This window comes from Tursiops truncatus, chromosome 7 (assembly GCF_011762595.2).
Source record: "Tursiops truncatus isolate mTurTru1 chromosome 7, mTurTru1.mat.Y, whole genome shotgun sequence".
In the NCBI taxonomy this organism is placed as follows: Eukaryota; Metazoa; Chordata; class Mammalia; order Artiodactyla; family Delphinidae; genus Tursiops; species Tursiops truncatus.
In genome coordinates this window covers 46,307,263-46,322,733 of record NC_047040.1, presented here as the reverse complement: position 1 = coordinate 46,322,733, position 15,471 = coordinate 46,307,263, and the positions used below count along the sequence as shown (strand labels likewise).

The window sequence follows — 15,471 nt, the reverse complement described above, 5'->3', positions numbered from 1 at the left end:
TTTCTCCTGTATAACAAAGTGAATCAGCTATACATAACCTATATCCCCATATCTCCTCCCTCTTGCGTCTCCCTCCCACACTCCCTATCCAACCCCTCTAGATGGACACAAAGCACTGAGCTGATCTCCCTGTGCTATGTGGCTGCTTCCCACTAGCTAGCTATTTTACATTTGGTAGTGTATATATGTCCATACCACTCTCCAAGTGACCTTTTTAAAATGGTGATGTCTACCACTTGATTTGAAATTGTTTGCATTGCTAATCTGTGAATCTCTCCTGAATCTTTCATATGAAAATCTGCAGTGAAGTCTACTATGCTCAAAAACAATTTAGTGTATGGAATTTTTTATAGATGTCAAAGAAAGGACTATTTCAGGGATCAATGCAAAGTAGAACAACTTTATGCACTAAAAGGCAGTCTGATTAAAAGTAAGTTAGCAGGGCTTCCCTGGTGGCACAGTGGTTGAGAGTCCGCCTGCCGATGCAGGGGACACGGGTTCATGCCCCGGTCTGGGAAGATCCCACATGCCGCGGATCAGCTGGGCCCGTGGCCCATGGCCGCTGAGCCTGCGTGTCCAGAACCTGTGCTTCGCAACGGGAGAGGCCACAACAGTGAGAGGCCCGCGTACTGAAAGTAAGTTAGCAAGGTGGTTTCAGAGAAGTGTATTTGTAAAGAATACCACCATTTATAGGATGCATAATAATACGGAAATCTCTTAGAGATTCAAAAGAATATTAGTAGACATTTTTGGCACTGAAAATGAGAACCCCAAGTCACTGGATCAATAACAATACTGACTTACTGAGGTGGTGTGTTATACTTAGGTTCATGCTTTATTTTGCATGTGAGATATGTAAGTTAACATAAATGACAGGTATATGTAGCAAATGTTCCTCATCGTTTGTGCTAAACTCATTTTGTTGAATCCATAATTTTTTTGAATAATTTTTATTGGAAACATGGCTCATTACACAGAAAGATGAGAATAGGTATTTTTTGGACATTCTAACTGTTAGAATATTGCATCTTTTGACTCTTTTAAGAATTACGTTAAAAAATATATGTAAATGGGGCTTCCCTGGTGGCGCAGTGGTTGGGAGTCTGCCTGCCAGTGCAGGGGACACGGGTTCGTGCCCCGGTCCGGGGGGATCCCGCATGCCGCGGAGCGGCTGGGCCCGTGAGCCATGGCCGCTGAGCCTGCGCGTCCGGAGCCTGTGCTCCGCAACGGGAGAGGCCCCAGCAGTGAGAGGCCTGCGTACCACAAAAAAAAAAAAATATGTAAATGGAGTGTAACCTTTAAAATAGTTTAAAAATAAAAGATAAAAATAATTTTTTAAAATATTCAAAAGAATTCCAGTTTTTAAAATATATATATGTTACATATTTTTATACCTACTTTTTGTAACAGGTCATTAATTATGCCTTCTAGAATAATGATATCTCTTAGTTTACCTGTTTTTAACTGAGCAATAAGATAGTGTGCTATAAATTTTTCAAGGGACAGTAAGACAATCATGCATGAAGTTGATCTATAAACATAGTTTAAACAGTAAAGATATAATTTCCAGGGAGCATTTTAATATAATTTGTAAACGTACTTATTGAGTTTACAGGCACTAAAAGATGTACTACAAAGAGGTTTAAAATAGCTCTTTACAGATGCCTCTGTATTGTAGCTCGGGGACAAGAAAGACGGACATGCCAAATTAAAGGACAAAAGACAGAACGTAAAATGTACCCTTTGGAGATAGAGATAAAACCATGAGGCACAGTGCCTGGGAAGAGTTAGAATTAAGGAGGATCTTAGAGCAACTTTCTGGTTTTTTTTTTCTTTTTCTCAGATTTAGTTTAATCTCCTATTTTACGGATGGGGCAGCCAAACTCCAGTCTATTTATGTGACATGCATAAGTCAAAAGCTTAGCTAGAAGGAGAGATGTGCTACACACCAGACCAGCCCTCAGTGGCCAGTATCTCATATTACACACCCGTGGCCCCCTTGCTCCTTGGGTACCCTTACTGCCTTACCAGATGAGATGTAGGAACCAAAGCACTGACAACTTGGGGACTTATATGCTATGGTCTTGGATTGGAGAAAACTAACACACTTATAGGATTCCTCTTTTAAAAAAAACAGCACCAAATCATAAACTCAAAGTTAAATGCAGAGTCTTGAAAGGGTCTTATTCGAGTGAAAGTCCTGGAATTTAAGTTTCATTAGTTTAGTGGAATACGAATACTTTTTAGTTTCCAAATTTACCTTAATTTAGTTCTTACTGTTCTAACCAACTGGACTCACTCCTGATTGTCTGAACTATTCATATTATTTGCTGAGAAAACTTTCATCTTGCTCTGTGTAAAAATCTTCTCTGATCTTTAAGAAACAGGCACTTCTCCTGCATGGAGAGCCGTTCTGAAGAAAATATATAATTATCTTATGGACATAAAATGATTTTTAATAAATAAAGAGACATTTGTATTAATACATACAAAACTAAAATGTATAAAGATGCTTAATTTTTCCCCAAATAATGTGTAAATGTAATGCAGTCAAGATAATAAATAATTTTAAAGGTCAGCTAAACAAATAACAAACAACAATAAGACAAATGTACTCTAGAATCCAAAATAATTTTGTTAATATAATTTAGTAAATAGAACAATTTAGTTATGTTTCAAATCAGTAATAAGAAGGATGAATTGTTTAGTAAAACGTGTTGCTACAACTGTCCATCAATTTTGGGAAAAAGTTTATATCTGAGATTCAGTTTCAGTTGGTTTAAGATTTAAATGTAAAAATGGACCTTTAAATTATTATAAATTTAAAAGTTAATATTTTTACTATATTGGAGTCAAAGAGAATTTTCAATAAGAATATAATATGTTAGTGATAAATAGAAATGGATCCTTCTATTGCCAAAATTCAGTCTAGCCAGAGATATTCTCTTTGTTTTTTCCTCTTTATCACCTCTTACCCATTTGTCAAATTTCAGAGTCTACTGAATGATTATGTAAATAAAGCAAAGCAAAAATATTTGAAGTTAGAGGAATTGAGCTATTACAAATCACAGTATTTGTTACAAAGAACTTCAGATGATATTTTATTTCCAGCTCCTGTCTTTAATTCAGAGTAGTTACAGTTAGAGGATCCAGAATCTCAGAGCTGGAATAGACCTGAAGGTCTCACAGTATAACCTGCTTATTTTACAGATTTGGAAGGTGGGAGTTCAGGAGAGTTTAGTGATGTGCCTCATATCCCACAGTAGAGGTAGATGAGCTAAGGTAAAACTAGGAGTTCTCTTTCCTAAGTCTCATTTCTGTGCTTCTTTTATTAGGTTAAAATTAAACCACATGTGAGTCAAACTAATATGATAGCAAACTACAGTCCTGTTTCTCAGTTATATTTTTTAATCTCCCTAGAGATCATTTTTTCAACCTCTTTCTTGCTAGAATTTAAATATTTAGCCACCTTAAACTCTACTTGTTAGAAATAAAATTTTAAAAATTACCATTAGGCCTATTAGTGTCTCACAAAAAATCTTACCAATACTCTGCAAGTCAGAAATCAATTTAACGAAGAGAATGCAGCTTAAATTTGGACCTTTCATTTTCAAGCCACTTCCAATTTATCTCCTTCAAACTATCCAATATATGTTAGAATTTATAAGGTGGAAAGACACTTAGAAAAAAAAAAAAGGGTAATCCTCTTAATTTCCATAGGAAGATGACTGGTGCTAACAGATACTGTAAGTCAAAATCAGTTTTCGCCTAGTAAGTGACTCTTTTTCCATTTTCTGCTCTTTCTTGTATGTCTTCAATAAGCAAAATTGGGGCTTTAAAAATTGATCTGGCACCACTTCACATAAAAAAGTTCAGGAAGAAAAATCCAGCTGTCAGATACAAGTAGGCATTTTGAGCATTCAAACCATGCTCTAAGGAACAGTGAGTCATATGAGATGCAATGTGCAAAGGAAGCTGACACATAAAAAGGATAGAACAACAATGATGAGTTCCCAAAGACATGCTGTGGGACAAAGAATAATTATAGAGGGTCTATTTTGGGGTCCAGCAGAATGACTTGGGAATTTAAAATCAGAAGAAGGAATTATGTCACTCAGCTTTGAATTTAAAGTAAAATAATTCAGTAGCCTTTATTTTTCATTAATGCTATTATAGTTTATTGGGACGATGCATGATTGAATTGTTAAATACTTCACAGTCTAAAAATAAGTAAGGACAGGAAAGCTACTTTAATTTTGTCAGGAAGGAGGATGTGAGGTGTAATAATAATCACATAATATCTTATCTGATATGGAACTATAATACTAAATATAAATAAGACACATCTGTCTGCAACAGTAATCTTTTTGGAGGCACCAATGCCCCTGAAGCTTGAAATTAATGCCCAGGATTGAAATTGAAACTGCTTTGCCAGGGAGTTCTAAAAATAGTATCTAGAGCAACTTAAATCTTTAATTCAGCTAACCCCCCATTTTCCTGTTCCCTTATTTATAAATAATATCTTTTTACATTCCAATTATGGGAAAGGTTTACAGACATTTATAAGAATATAATAGTGACTATGTGGATCAGAAAACAAAGAACTCTACAGAGGAAAGGAATTTAGTTCAAAAGAGCAACCTAGCCCTATTACTTTATACAGGAAACATAATTTGCTTTTTATATATGTATATATAGAAACATATACATAGTTATAGTTAAAATAAGATTAGCCATAGACATTATATACGTGTGTGTGTGTGTTTGTGTGATGTTTGTGGCTAATACTACCAAATTGTTAATATTAATAAATCTTATAAGAACTGTTCGTATTAATTTAACATTCCTAGTCCTCTGGCCAAGGGAAAAAATACATGGGGGATAAGTTCATACCCAAAGGTCCCAAGGAAATGACTTTGTAAGTCTGACAGATGTCCCTAAGCCTGTATTTTGTTAGATTGCCTTTCAAAGTTTTCCTTGATTCAGAAGTTATTTGGAGTTATGTATCATTCTGTGAAATCTTTCTGATGATTGTTAACATGTTCATATTATCCTCAATTTCATTGGAATTTCAACATGTTACTTTCATCAAGTCATGAATGTTCTTTTGTAATATATTCATACTCAATACCTGAAGGTAGGGCCATCCATAGTTTTGACAGGTGGTAGCACAAGTGGCTGGTGTATCATCATAGGACCCTGGATGACAAGAGAACATTCCTGTGAATTTGGTATTATTAGTGGATAGTGGGATTTTACATAACTTAAAGTTATATACTAGTGTGGTTTTTTTTGTTTATTTTGTTTTTTGCGGTACGCGGGCCTCTCACTGCTGTGGCCTCTCCCGTTGCGGAGCTCCGGACGTGCAGGCTCAGCGGCCATGGCTCACAGGCCCAGCCGCTCTGCGGCATGTGGGATCCTCCCGGACCGGGGCACGAACCCGCGTCCTCTGCATCGGCAGGCAGACTCTCAACCACTGTGCCACCAGGGAAGCCCTAGTGTTTTTTTTTAAATCACAAACATATGTATTTTAAATGTCTCATTTTAATGGGAAGTTGGGAGGCGTTGTTTCAGGCACATTTAGGTTGCCACCATGCTGACCTGAAAGTAATCAGGAACTTTGTTCTTGGACCTTATTTCTTAAGAATGAGTATTTTAAGGAGCACGAACATGGAGGATGGTCCCTGTTGTTCAAGATCTTAGCACTAGGGAGAGGTGAATGCCCTGAAATGTTCAGGTGAAAGGTTGTTCCCAGAAGAAATGGTGGCTTGGTCAATGGTTCTGAGAAGGAAATGACATGGCTAGTTCAAAGTACATAAAGAGAGCCAACGTGATCAAACTGGAGTGAATGAGGGGGAAAGAGTGACACAGATCTTGTCAAAGAGGAAGCCAGAGGCTAGACCATGTCAGTAATGAGATTTAACTCTCCTTAAACATAGGGTATCACTAACAGGTGAGATTCATCCACTGCTAAACTGAGTTAACGTATATAAATGTGGTTTACATCATTTTTTCAGCCTCAAAATAAGGTCGAAGGCAAGATATAGCTATAATCTTGTTTACCTTGCTTTGCATTTACACAGTATTATTTGGACTTTAGAACTTCAAAAATATCAAATTTGCATTTGCAAATTTTTTATCTCCATTAATTTATATTGTGATTTGAGAGGCTTTTATTAAACTTGTTCTTATGGATCATGAATTTGCTACTTCCAAAAATAATTTCTGAATGATTGTCAAGGATTTCCATGAAGGCACTAGGGATCCTTACATGGAAACCCAAAAGTATTAAGAAAGCTTATGTTAAAAGCAATCTCTGTAATCAAATTTTTTTATATAAATCAAAAAGTTTTGATTACTTTGTAAAATTATTTTGTAAATTTTCACACCTTCATATATTTTAATAATTTATTATATATTATAAATTGTCTAGTATATGTTGTAATTAGGATAATGATCTGGTCATCTTAAAGACTTGTGTATTTTTACACCAGTAGACTCTCCACATATATTTAGAATCTGAATTTTCTACAAGCTATTTTGGAAAAAATAAAAACTCCTGTCAGTCTCAGGCTTTACTGGAATTCATATGGAATTCACAAGGTTCAAAGTTGAAGTTTATTTTGAGTATTTTCCCAACTTGCTAGAAAATGCCACTAGAAATAGACATGACCATGGAGTGTTTTCTTTTTCTGCATGGGTCTAGAAATTTCATTTTTCATCCGAGCTGAAAATGCTGTGAAAGAATATTTGCACCTTTTTGGTGATAGGGAATAAGTAAAAAACAAATATGTCAACGATTACTTCTGACTATCAGTAAATTTATTGATGAGTTAACTTTGGTTAGTAAATGCATTGCACATATTAATAAAATATAATGTATATGTCAGCATGGTCTTACTTCCACTTTCCTCTGAAAATATCAGTATCTGTAGTACCAAAAAATAGATTAATATCCAAGAAGAGAGGATACAAAGAAAATATTATAAAGCCTTAATGAAAGTGATAGCGATACCTAGAGAAAACTCAAAAGAAAGCTAATTTTGTGGAAGTAGCACCACTGACTGAAGTAGACAATGAAATCAAAATCAACTAAGCCTTAGAAACACAGAAAATAAATATATTAGGTAAGAATACTGGATAAACTTTCTTGATATTTGCTGTGGTGAAGCAAAACAATCAAGCTGGAAAGAAAAATGCAAACCTAAGTGTATTTATTAAGAGGAAATCAGAATCTTGAAGAAATATATTAGTTAAATTCAGCTACTGGATATAAGGGAAATCAAGTGGTTTCCAAAATGTGGAATTACATGAAAGACACAGACTCCAATGCTTTCTATGATATTTTTATGTATAAGAAATAATTTTTACAACAGTAGAAAGAGAGACATTATCTCTTTCAGGAGACTTGTAAGCTCCATGAATGATTTAAAATAGTCAAAATATTATAAAAACACATAATACTTGTCATGATACATTTGTCCTAACTCATAGAATGTACAACATCAATGGTGAATCCTACTGTATTTTCAGTGGGCATGATGTGTCAATATAGTTTCATTGGTTGTAACAAATTTATAACTTTCGTGGGAGATGTTAGTAATAGAGGAGGGTTGGGAGAGGGGTTATATGGAAAATCTTTCACCTTGTACTCAACTTTGATATGAATCTAAAACAACTCTAAAATATAAAGTTTATATTTTAAAAAGCACACATGCATCCGAATGGAAGTGTTCACTTTCTTCCTCTCTCTTTTTTTTTTTTTACTATATATTTTTATTTATTTATTTTTGTCTGCGTTGGGTCTTTGTTGCTGTGCACAGGCTTTCTCTAGTTGCAGCGAGCGGGGGCTACTCTTCGTTGCGGTGCATGGGCTTCTCATTGCGGTGACTTCTCTTGTTGCCAAGCACGGGCTCTAGAGCGCAGGCTCAGAAGTTGTGGCACACGGGCTTAGTTGCTCCGTGGCATGTGGGATCTTCCCGGACCAGGGCTCGAACCTGTGTCCCCTGCAATGGCAGGTGGATTCTTAACAACTGCACCACCAGAGAAGTCCCTTCCTCTCTGTTTTTAAAGAAGATATGTATTTGATGGAATTTTTGAATAAAAGGAAATGGAAAATTTGGGGTATGATTCTAGGTATTATCAGTCTATGTTCTTGATCATGATGAGAAATGCCATTCACACATACCCAGTTTTAAAAGCAATAAAACAATCTTTCCTTTCCCTGGACCACCTAACCAAAAATAGTCCTTTTCTTAAATAATTATAAGCAAAAAATAATTCTACAACATCAAGTCACTGCTACCCAATTAGAAAGAAATATTTCAGAGGAAAATTTTAACTTGTTTTACATGTAGATTTGCTGTTACTCATAATTAGGGCAATACAAATTAGAACCACAGTGAGACGATGTTATATCCACCAGGCTGGCAAAAATTTAAAAGTTTGACAGTAATACAAAGTATTGGAAAGGATGTGGTGTCATGGGAACCTCATACACTGTTGGTGGGACTATAAATTGGTACAAGAATTGCTAGGATCCTGAAATCCCACTCATAAATTTATTCCCTAAAGAAACTCAACCATGTGTACCTGGAAATACATTAAAAAAAATGTTCATTGCTTCATTGTTTATAATAGCAAAATGGTAGAAGCAATCCAAATGTCCCTCAGCAGGAGAAAAGATAAATACATTGTGCATTCATACAATGGAACACTGCAACAGTGAAAAGAACAAACACAAAATTACACACATTAACAGTGATGCATCTTTGGAACATAATGCTGAATGAAAGAAGAAAGTCTCCAAAGACTATATTCAGAAGTATTCCACTTTCATAAAAGTAAAACTAAAAACATAACACTAAATAATACATTGCTTAGAAATACATATATAGGTAGTCAAGCCATAAAGTAAAGCAAGGGAATGACTAGTACAAGTTTAGGCTAATGGTTTACTTCTGGGGACATACATGTGACTTAATCAGGGAGGAACATGATGGAAAAGATGGGTTCTAGGTATAAAGGCATTTATTTATTTAAGCTTTTTTTTTTTTTATAAATTTATTTTTGGCTGCGTTGGGTCTTCATTGCTGCACGCGGGGTTTCTCTAGTTGTGGTGAGTGGGGGCTACTCTTTGTTGCGGTGCATAGGCTTCTCATTGCAGTGGCTTCTCTTGTTGTGGAGCACAGGCTCTAGGCACGCAGGCTTCAGTAGTTGTGGCACGCCGGCTCAGTAGTTGTGGCCCGAGGGCTCTAGAGCGCAGGCTCAGTAGTTGTGGCGCACGGGCTTAGTTGCTCCGCGGCATGAGGGATCTTCCCAGACCAGGGCTTGAACCCGTATCCCCTGCATTGGCAGGCAGATTGTTAACCACTGAGCCACCAGGGAAGCCCAAGCAGTGTATTTTAATAATCTTTCGTATGCATGAAAATTTTAAAGTTTAGAAAGCTTTTGTAGGACAATGTGCAGAGTGTGATTCCTTACTTTGGAATCATGTACTTGTTATGGATCTGTGGATCAAAATACATAAAAACGCAATGTAATTCAGATAGGTCTGGGGTGTTGGGTGGGAGATGGAGATGCCTCACACAACACGCATTCAATTTTAAAGTTTATTTCCTTTTGTCAGAATATTGTTAAGATTAGACCCTTTTTAAGATTTCACAGTTAAATCATAGTATATGTATGATTTAAACACTTTGTGAATTTTACAAGTATGATTTAGGTGTGTGAATTCTATTTGACTTTAGGTTAGTTTCTTAGCTACATGGAGGGAATTTTGGAACACCAATGATGACCAACCTGTGAATCAATGTATATGTGTGAGTATTTGTGTGTGTGTGTGTGTGTGTGTGTGTGTGTGTGCGCGCGTGTGCGTGTGTACTTACCCCCGAGTCCAGTGAAAAAGGAAAGGGTCAGTAAAGTTGTATTTTGGATTATTACCAAGTTTCTAAGACTGTTAAGTTATAATGATTCAGACATGGAAAATGTACACCTCAAATCACAAAACTAATAATTCTCAGAGCCAGAATTAGAAGGGAAAGCAATATATATCTTGTTATTTATGTGTAGTTCAGTGTGAATTTATACTTATTATTTCATTATTTGGAAAATTAATTGATTTAAACCCGTGCCTTGTTCACTCTTATTTTGTTACTGTAAATTTGAACCTAATCAGGTTATCATCTCTTATCTCACAATATGCAGTGTAAAGTAAAGGGAAAGTGGTTTTCAGAGCACATGGGACTCAAGTACTTAAGTATCACCTCCCTCTGTATGCTGAGCCACCCCAGATTGATTTGGTAGGTTTGGAATGAGCCAAGAGATTTGCAGTTAACCAAATAAGCTCTGCTGTTTTAAATGTGGTATGATTAATGTAGCCCAATTTCTGGGCTACCTTTAGAGAAACTATCCTAGACAGACTAAGATTTCCCAGTGGGTCAGTCTCTCTGAACCCTTCCCTTTTAAAAGTAGAGTCATTATCTTGACTAATTGGGTCCAAGTCTTAGAACATGATTACCATCCAGGTAATCTTGGAGGTGGTACCACCTGGTACCAGGAGGTGGTATTCGCTTCTCACAACTTCTTCATAACACTCCTCACCTCTTATCACAAGGAATAACCCTTAGGCTTAACACTCAACCCCATTCTTCAAACAAAAGAGCAGGTAAATTCTTCATATCCAAAATGTTTTACCAAGCAGCTGGAGAGTATTTGTATACTAACTTTTTGTTCATGACCATGTACCCCAAATATCTCCACATCTTAACTGATGCAGTTCAGTGCTGGATTTTTATTTCCTAACCTTTCTGGCAAACACTATGTCTTATTGAACCAATTTATCTTCTCTTATAGCTTCTCCTTTTATCTTCTCCCTCTTTTCCTCTCTTTATTCTATTCACTCCCTTTTATTTTTCTGGTTTATTTTACTTACAATCCCATCCCTCACTGTGGCTTTATATCAGTTTTTTGACTCAGTAAACAATAATTACTAAGTTAATTACATTATTACAGTCATATATATTTGGTCTCTGAATGAGAATTTTTCTGAATCTTTCCTGTTCTCTGTTCTCCTGATTAGTCTCTAACTCCCTAATCTTGTTCCTTTCATTTCCAGTTTCATCAACTTCTGGTTGAATCTCTAAACCTTTCACCTTGACAGACACTGTCACCGGCCCTGACATGGTTTTACTTCAAGGCAGAAAAGTTTAGGATTTGTATAGTTTTTAAATTATATGTTTAAAAATATGCAATTAAAAAATAAGATTCATGTAAACAAGGAGAGCACATCCACTCCTTTAGAAACAAATGAGGTGAGGACCTAGTAAGTAAGAGGAATTAGTTAAAATAGAACTAATCAGAGAATTGCTAGTAATGTTTGTGGACAACATCATGGATTACAAAATTGATTTATGGTTATATTCCATGCTATAGGCTAGCAAGCTATTCCTCTAGAATAGAGACACTTTAACAGAGTCAAGGAGATCCAGTATATAAGAGCTGAAGAACTACTAAAAATGATAATGAATTTTGTTCTATACCCTTAAATCCAATGTGCAATGAAGAGTCAATTATAATAATTAGTGAAACTTTTTTGACAGCAATTTTGTTAGACTTAATTTAGTATTAGACAATTATTCAGTCTTCAAAAGAGCTTTTTCATCCTGCAAGTAACACTCTATTAGAAAAGGCTCTCAAGAATACATGGTACCTCTGCTGAATCTAGATGAGAGTAAACAAATGTTTTGGCATTGCCTTTTTCTGAACAGGACTACTGGGAGCACCCATTTTTCATTGTAGGGACTGATTCTAGCTTGAGAAAGTGTGAAGTGTCTCTGCTCACTGTGAGAAATTAGTTATTTTTGCGCTCCAATTTCTTGAATTGAAAATTCATTATTATTCTATTAATATGTAAAGCGTATTTTAAGTGCCCTTTCCACCATTTCATCAAGCCCTTCTAGATTAGAAATTGTCACATTTTGGTCTTTTAAGTTATTGTTGATTTCAGCTTTATTTTATTATTGTTGTTGTTTTTAAGCTACTTGGGACAAAGAAAATGTAGATTATTGGATTGTCATGTTATATATAAACATACCAGAAATTAATTGAATGTAGAATAATTCTTAAAACAAATACAATTTTTTAGGGTATTATTATCATTTATGTTTTGTAATAGTAACTTTATTATAAGTTTACCATTCAATAATACCACATAAAGTCAGAAAGTTCAAGAAGACTTAAAGAAGAAGCTATTTCACAACTTACTTTTATGTTTTGAACAATACTTCATTGAGGACAGAGCGTTGTTTAATCCAAGCTAGTTTGTTGCTTGTGGTTTAAAATCCAGTCATATTAGATAATATACCGAAGGACAGTAAAGTTACAACCTTGACACATTTTATACACATATTTTTTTTCTGAATACTATGGACATATGTTGAGAATCAGTCTTTTTCTCAAAGGAATATTATTATTTCCCTGAATGATATACATTCTAGACTCAGAAGAAAAAAAACCTCAACAGTGATATTTCTAGGTGAATGAATGACTAACACCTGTTTTAAAAGAAAATAAAGTTAGCTCTATGTGTCTCAAACACATGGAGAATCTTAGTTAGAAAAGTATTGTTATAACTTATGAGTTGTGTCAATTAAAAGATACATTTTGTGAAAATTCATCATTAGGCTTTCAAGCAAATCATGATTTTATTTAATGACAAGTATGTATTTTAATTTATAAAATAGTCCTTTGGCTTTAAGTTTAGAAAACTTTCAAAGCTATACAATGATGAAAGGGCATTGACAGTTGGCACACTTTAAAATTATCTTTAAATATTTATAAATCAACACTTAAAAGCTTGATAAATTATAGATTTACAAATATGTAACTCTTCACTTATCAAACAGAGGTATAATTTTTTGTCAATTAAACAGGAGTTGTATTCTACCCTATATGCTTTATTAAAAGACTGATTTACTTTCTTTCTATTTCACTGCTAAGGGTTTTTTTTCTCCTTCTATAGACTTTTTAGTGCTATTGTCCAAAAAGGCAACAAGTAATGGAGGAAGACTTTTGTTGGGAGGCAACAGTGGGCAAGTCTGCCAGTTTCAACAAGAAATTCTGCCAATTTCAGCCATTGTTTGGCCATTTGGGGAAATGCTTCAACACTTTGTGTTAAAACACTGACCAGCCTTCTCATTTACCCCAGTTTGAAAGGTCATGCTTTGGAATTCAGTGAAACCTGAACACTAAATACATTACCGAAAGCATCTTTATTAATTTATTTTCCTTTACAAAGACAGTGAAGGGGTAAATATTAGGTTGACCTAAGAATAATGAAATGCTAATTAGCTTCTGAATATTTTCTCTTTGGCAATGTGTAGTGATTCTAACACCTTCAAAATTTCAGCTCTGACATCTACTGTGTACTGCATACAAAATCACAGTTACTAGTTTTCTGTGGAGACTGGTAGAAAGAAACATATTCATTCATTTAATCATTTATTAAGCAATCTTTAGCACCTACTAGTGCAGGCACTTATTTAGGTGCTTAGGATATATTAGTGAAAAAAAAAATAGAAATGCTTGTACTTGTAGAGCTTACATGTTAGTTGCATGGACAGAAAATAAATAAAAACAGAAAATATGTAAATTATAGTGGATGGTTTGTTGCAAGGTGATTGGTGTTAAGGAAAAAGCAAGAACATGCTAAAATAGCTAAAGATGAACAATAGGGTTGTGGTGGTATAGGTGTAGGTTTATCTTAAATAGTGATTAGTTTAGACCCCATAGAAAACTTTTTACTTGAGCAAAGACTACAGGGAGGAGAGGGACCTAGGCATATGGATATCTGGGAGAAAAACATTCTATGCTCATTAAAAGAGACTCAGATAAGTTTTAATCCCTTCTTAGATAATGTGTTGACCTTCCCTTAAATTTATGCCAATTGATATCAGAAGTACTAGCAAGAAGTAAACTTGTCTGGAGGTGAAGGACTCAACAAAAGAAAGAAGAGCTACTAAAATCTGGAATCCAGGAACTACACACCCACAAATAAGAACGATTAGCATTTTTTTTCATATTCAGATGCTATAATGATGCATATGTGATTAAGAGTAAAGAAGACATAATAAACTTAGAAAGTTACTCAATTCATTCAAGTAAGTATTCCTTCACTAATTTCTATTATAATTTTGTATTAGTAAAGTAATATGATACACAATGATCTTTGTTTTATTTATATATTTATCATTTATTGGCCACGCCATGCAGTTTGCAGGATCTTAGTTCCCTGACCAGGGATTGAATCTGGGCCCACGGCAGTGAAAGCGGGAGTCCTAACCACTGGACCGCCAGGGAATTCCCTGATCTTTGTTTACTACAAATTTAATTCCAAGGAGTTAGTCAAATTGGAATTGATATACTGTGATAACTCTCCAGATAGAAAAGCTTACACATTGTATTTACAGACTGCTTCCCTTTCGTGATAATAAAATTATGCAGTTATGTGTGGAAGAAAAACATAGACCAAGATGTAGGACAATCCTTGAAGTCTAAATGATTTTGAGTAATTAGGAGCAGAGTGTTGTCTCAGTGTAAAAATCTAACTTTTTTTTAGAGCACATGCTATGTCAAGACCTACATCATAGTTACACGTAACGAAACCCTCTGAAGACACACTGAGCTGGAGTCTCCTATTTCTAAGTTAGGATCCCATTGACTAGATTTATTTAGCTTATTCTAGCTTCTAGCTTCAGAAACTACATGTAACATTAAAAGTTTTTAACATGTAGTCTTTTATGGTATGTATGGTACTATAACTGAGAAAGTTGAGAATATGTAGCCTTAAATATGTAGTGTCTTATGGTACTAGGGTTGTGACAGTTACGAACTCAGTGAACTGTGAGCTTTCAGAGTTAATCTGAAACACAATTAGTGGATTTTTGAAGGATTTTTTCTTTTTTAAAGATTCCTTTTTTGTTTTTTAAATGGTACAGTTACTTTTGTATTTTATTTATTTACTTTTGGCTGTTTTGGGTCTTCATTTCTGTGCGAGGGCTTTCTCTAGTTGTGGCAAGCGGGGGCCACTCTTCATCGTGGTGCGCAGGCCTCTCACTATCGTGGCGTCTCTTGTTGCGGAGCACAGGCTCCAGACACGCAGGCTCAGTAGTTGTGGCTCACGGGCCTAGTTGCTCCGCGGCACGTGGGATCTTCCCAGACCAGGGCTCGAACCCGTGTCCCCTGCATTAGCAGGCAGATTCTCAACCACTGCGCCACCAGGGTAGCCCTGAAAATGTTTGAGTTATACAAAAACTCTAACATAAATTCTTTGATTTTGGTATATTTATTTTGAAGGAAGTAGGCTGGAATCTGGTTCATTAAATATGGACATATATTAATTTTATGATCAAAAGACTTGGTAAGTCTTCTAATAATTTTTGAACTGATAACATGGAGCACAGTACAGGAAAT

The 15,471-nt window shown here is 35.3% G+C and overlaps 1 protein-coding gene across 13 annotated transcripts in view; it reads right to left on the bottom strand.

Annotated features, from left to right (window-relative positions):
• Window positions 1-15,471, bottom strand: part of CALCRL (calcitonin receptor like receptor) — a 107,336-nt gene that overhangs the window by 82,568 nt on the left and 9,297 nt on the right. For 5 of the 13 annotated variants that reach the window (XM_073807505.1, XM_073807504.1, XM_019931547.3 and 2 more), the window contains exon 2: window positions 5,132-5,199. The exons of the other annotated variants lie outside the window; for them this stretch is intronic. The gene's annotated coding sequence lies outside the window, so the exon portion shown is untranslated. The remainder of the gene's footprint in view (window positions 1-5,131; window positions 5,200-15,471) is intronic. 13 annotated transcript variants of the gene reach the window in all.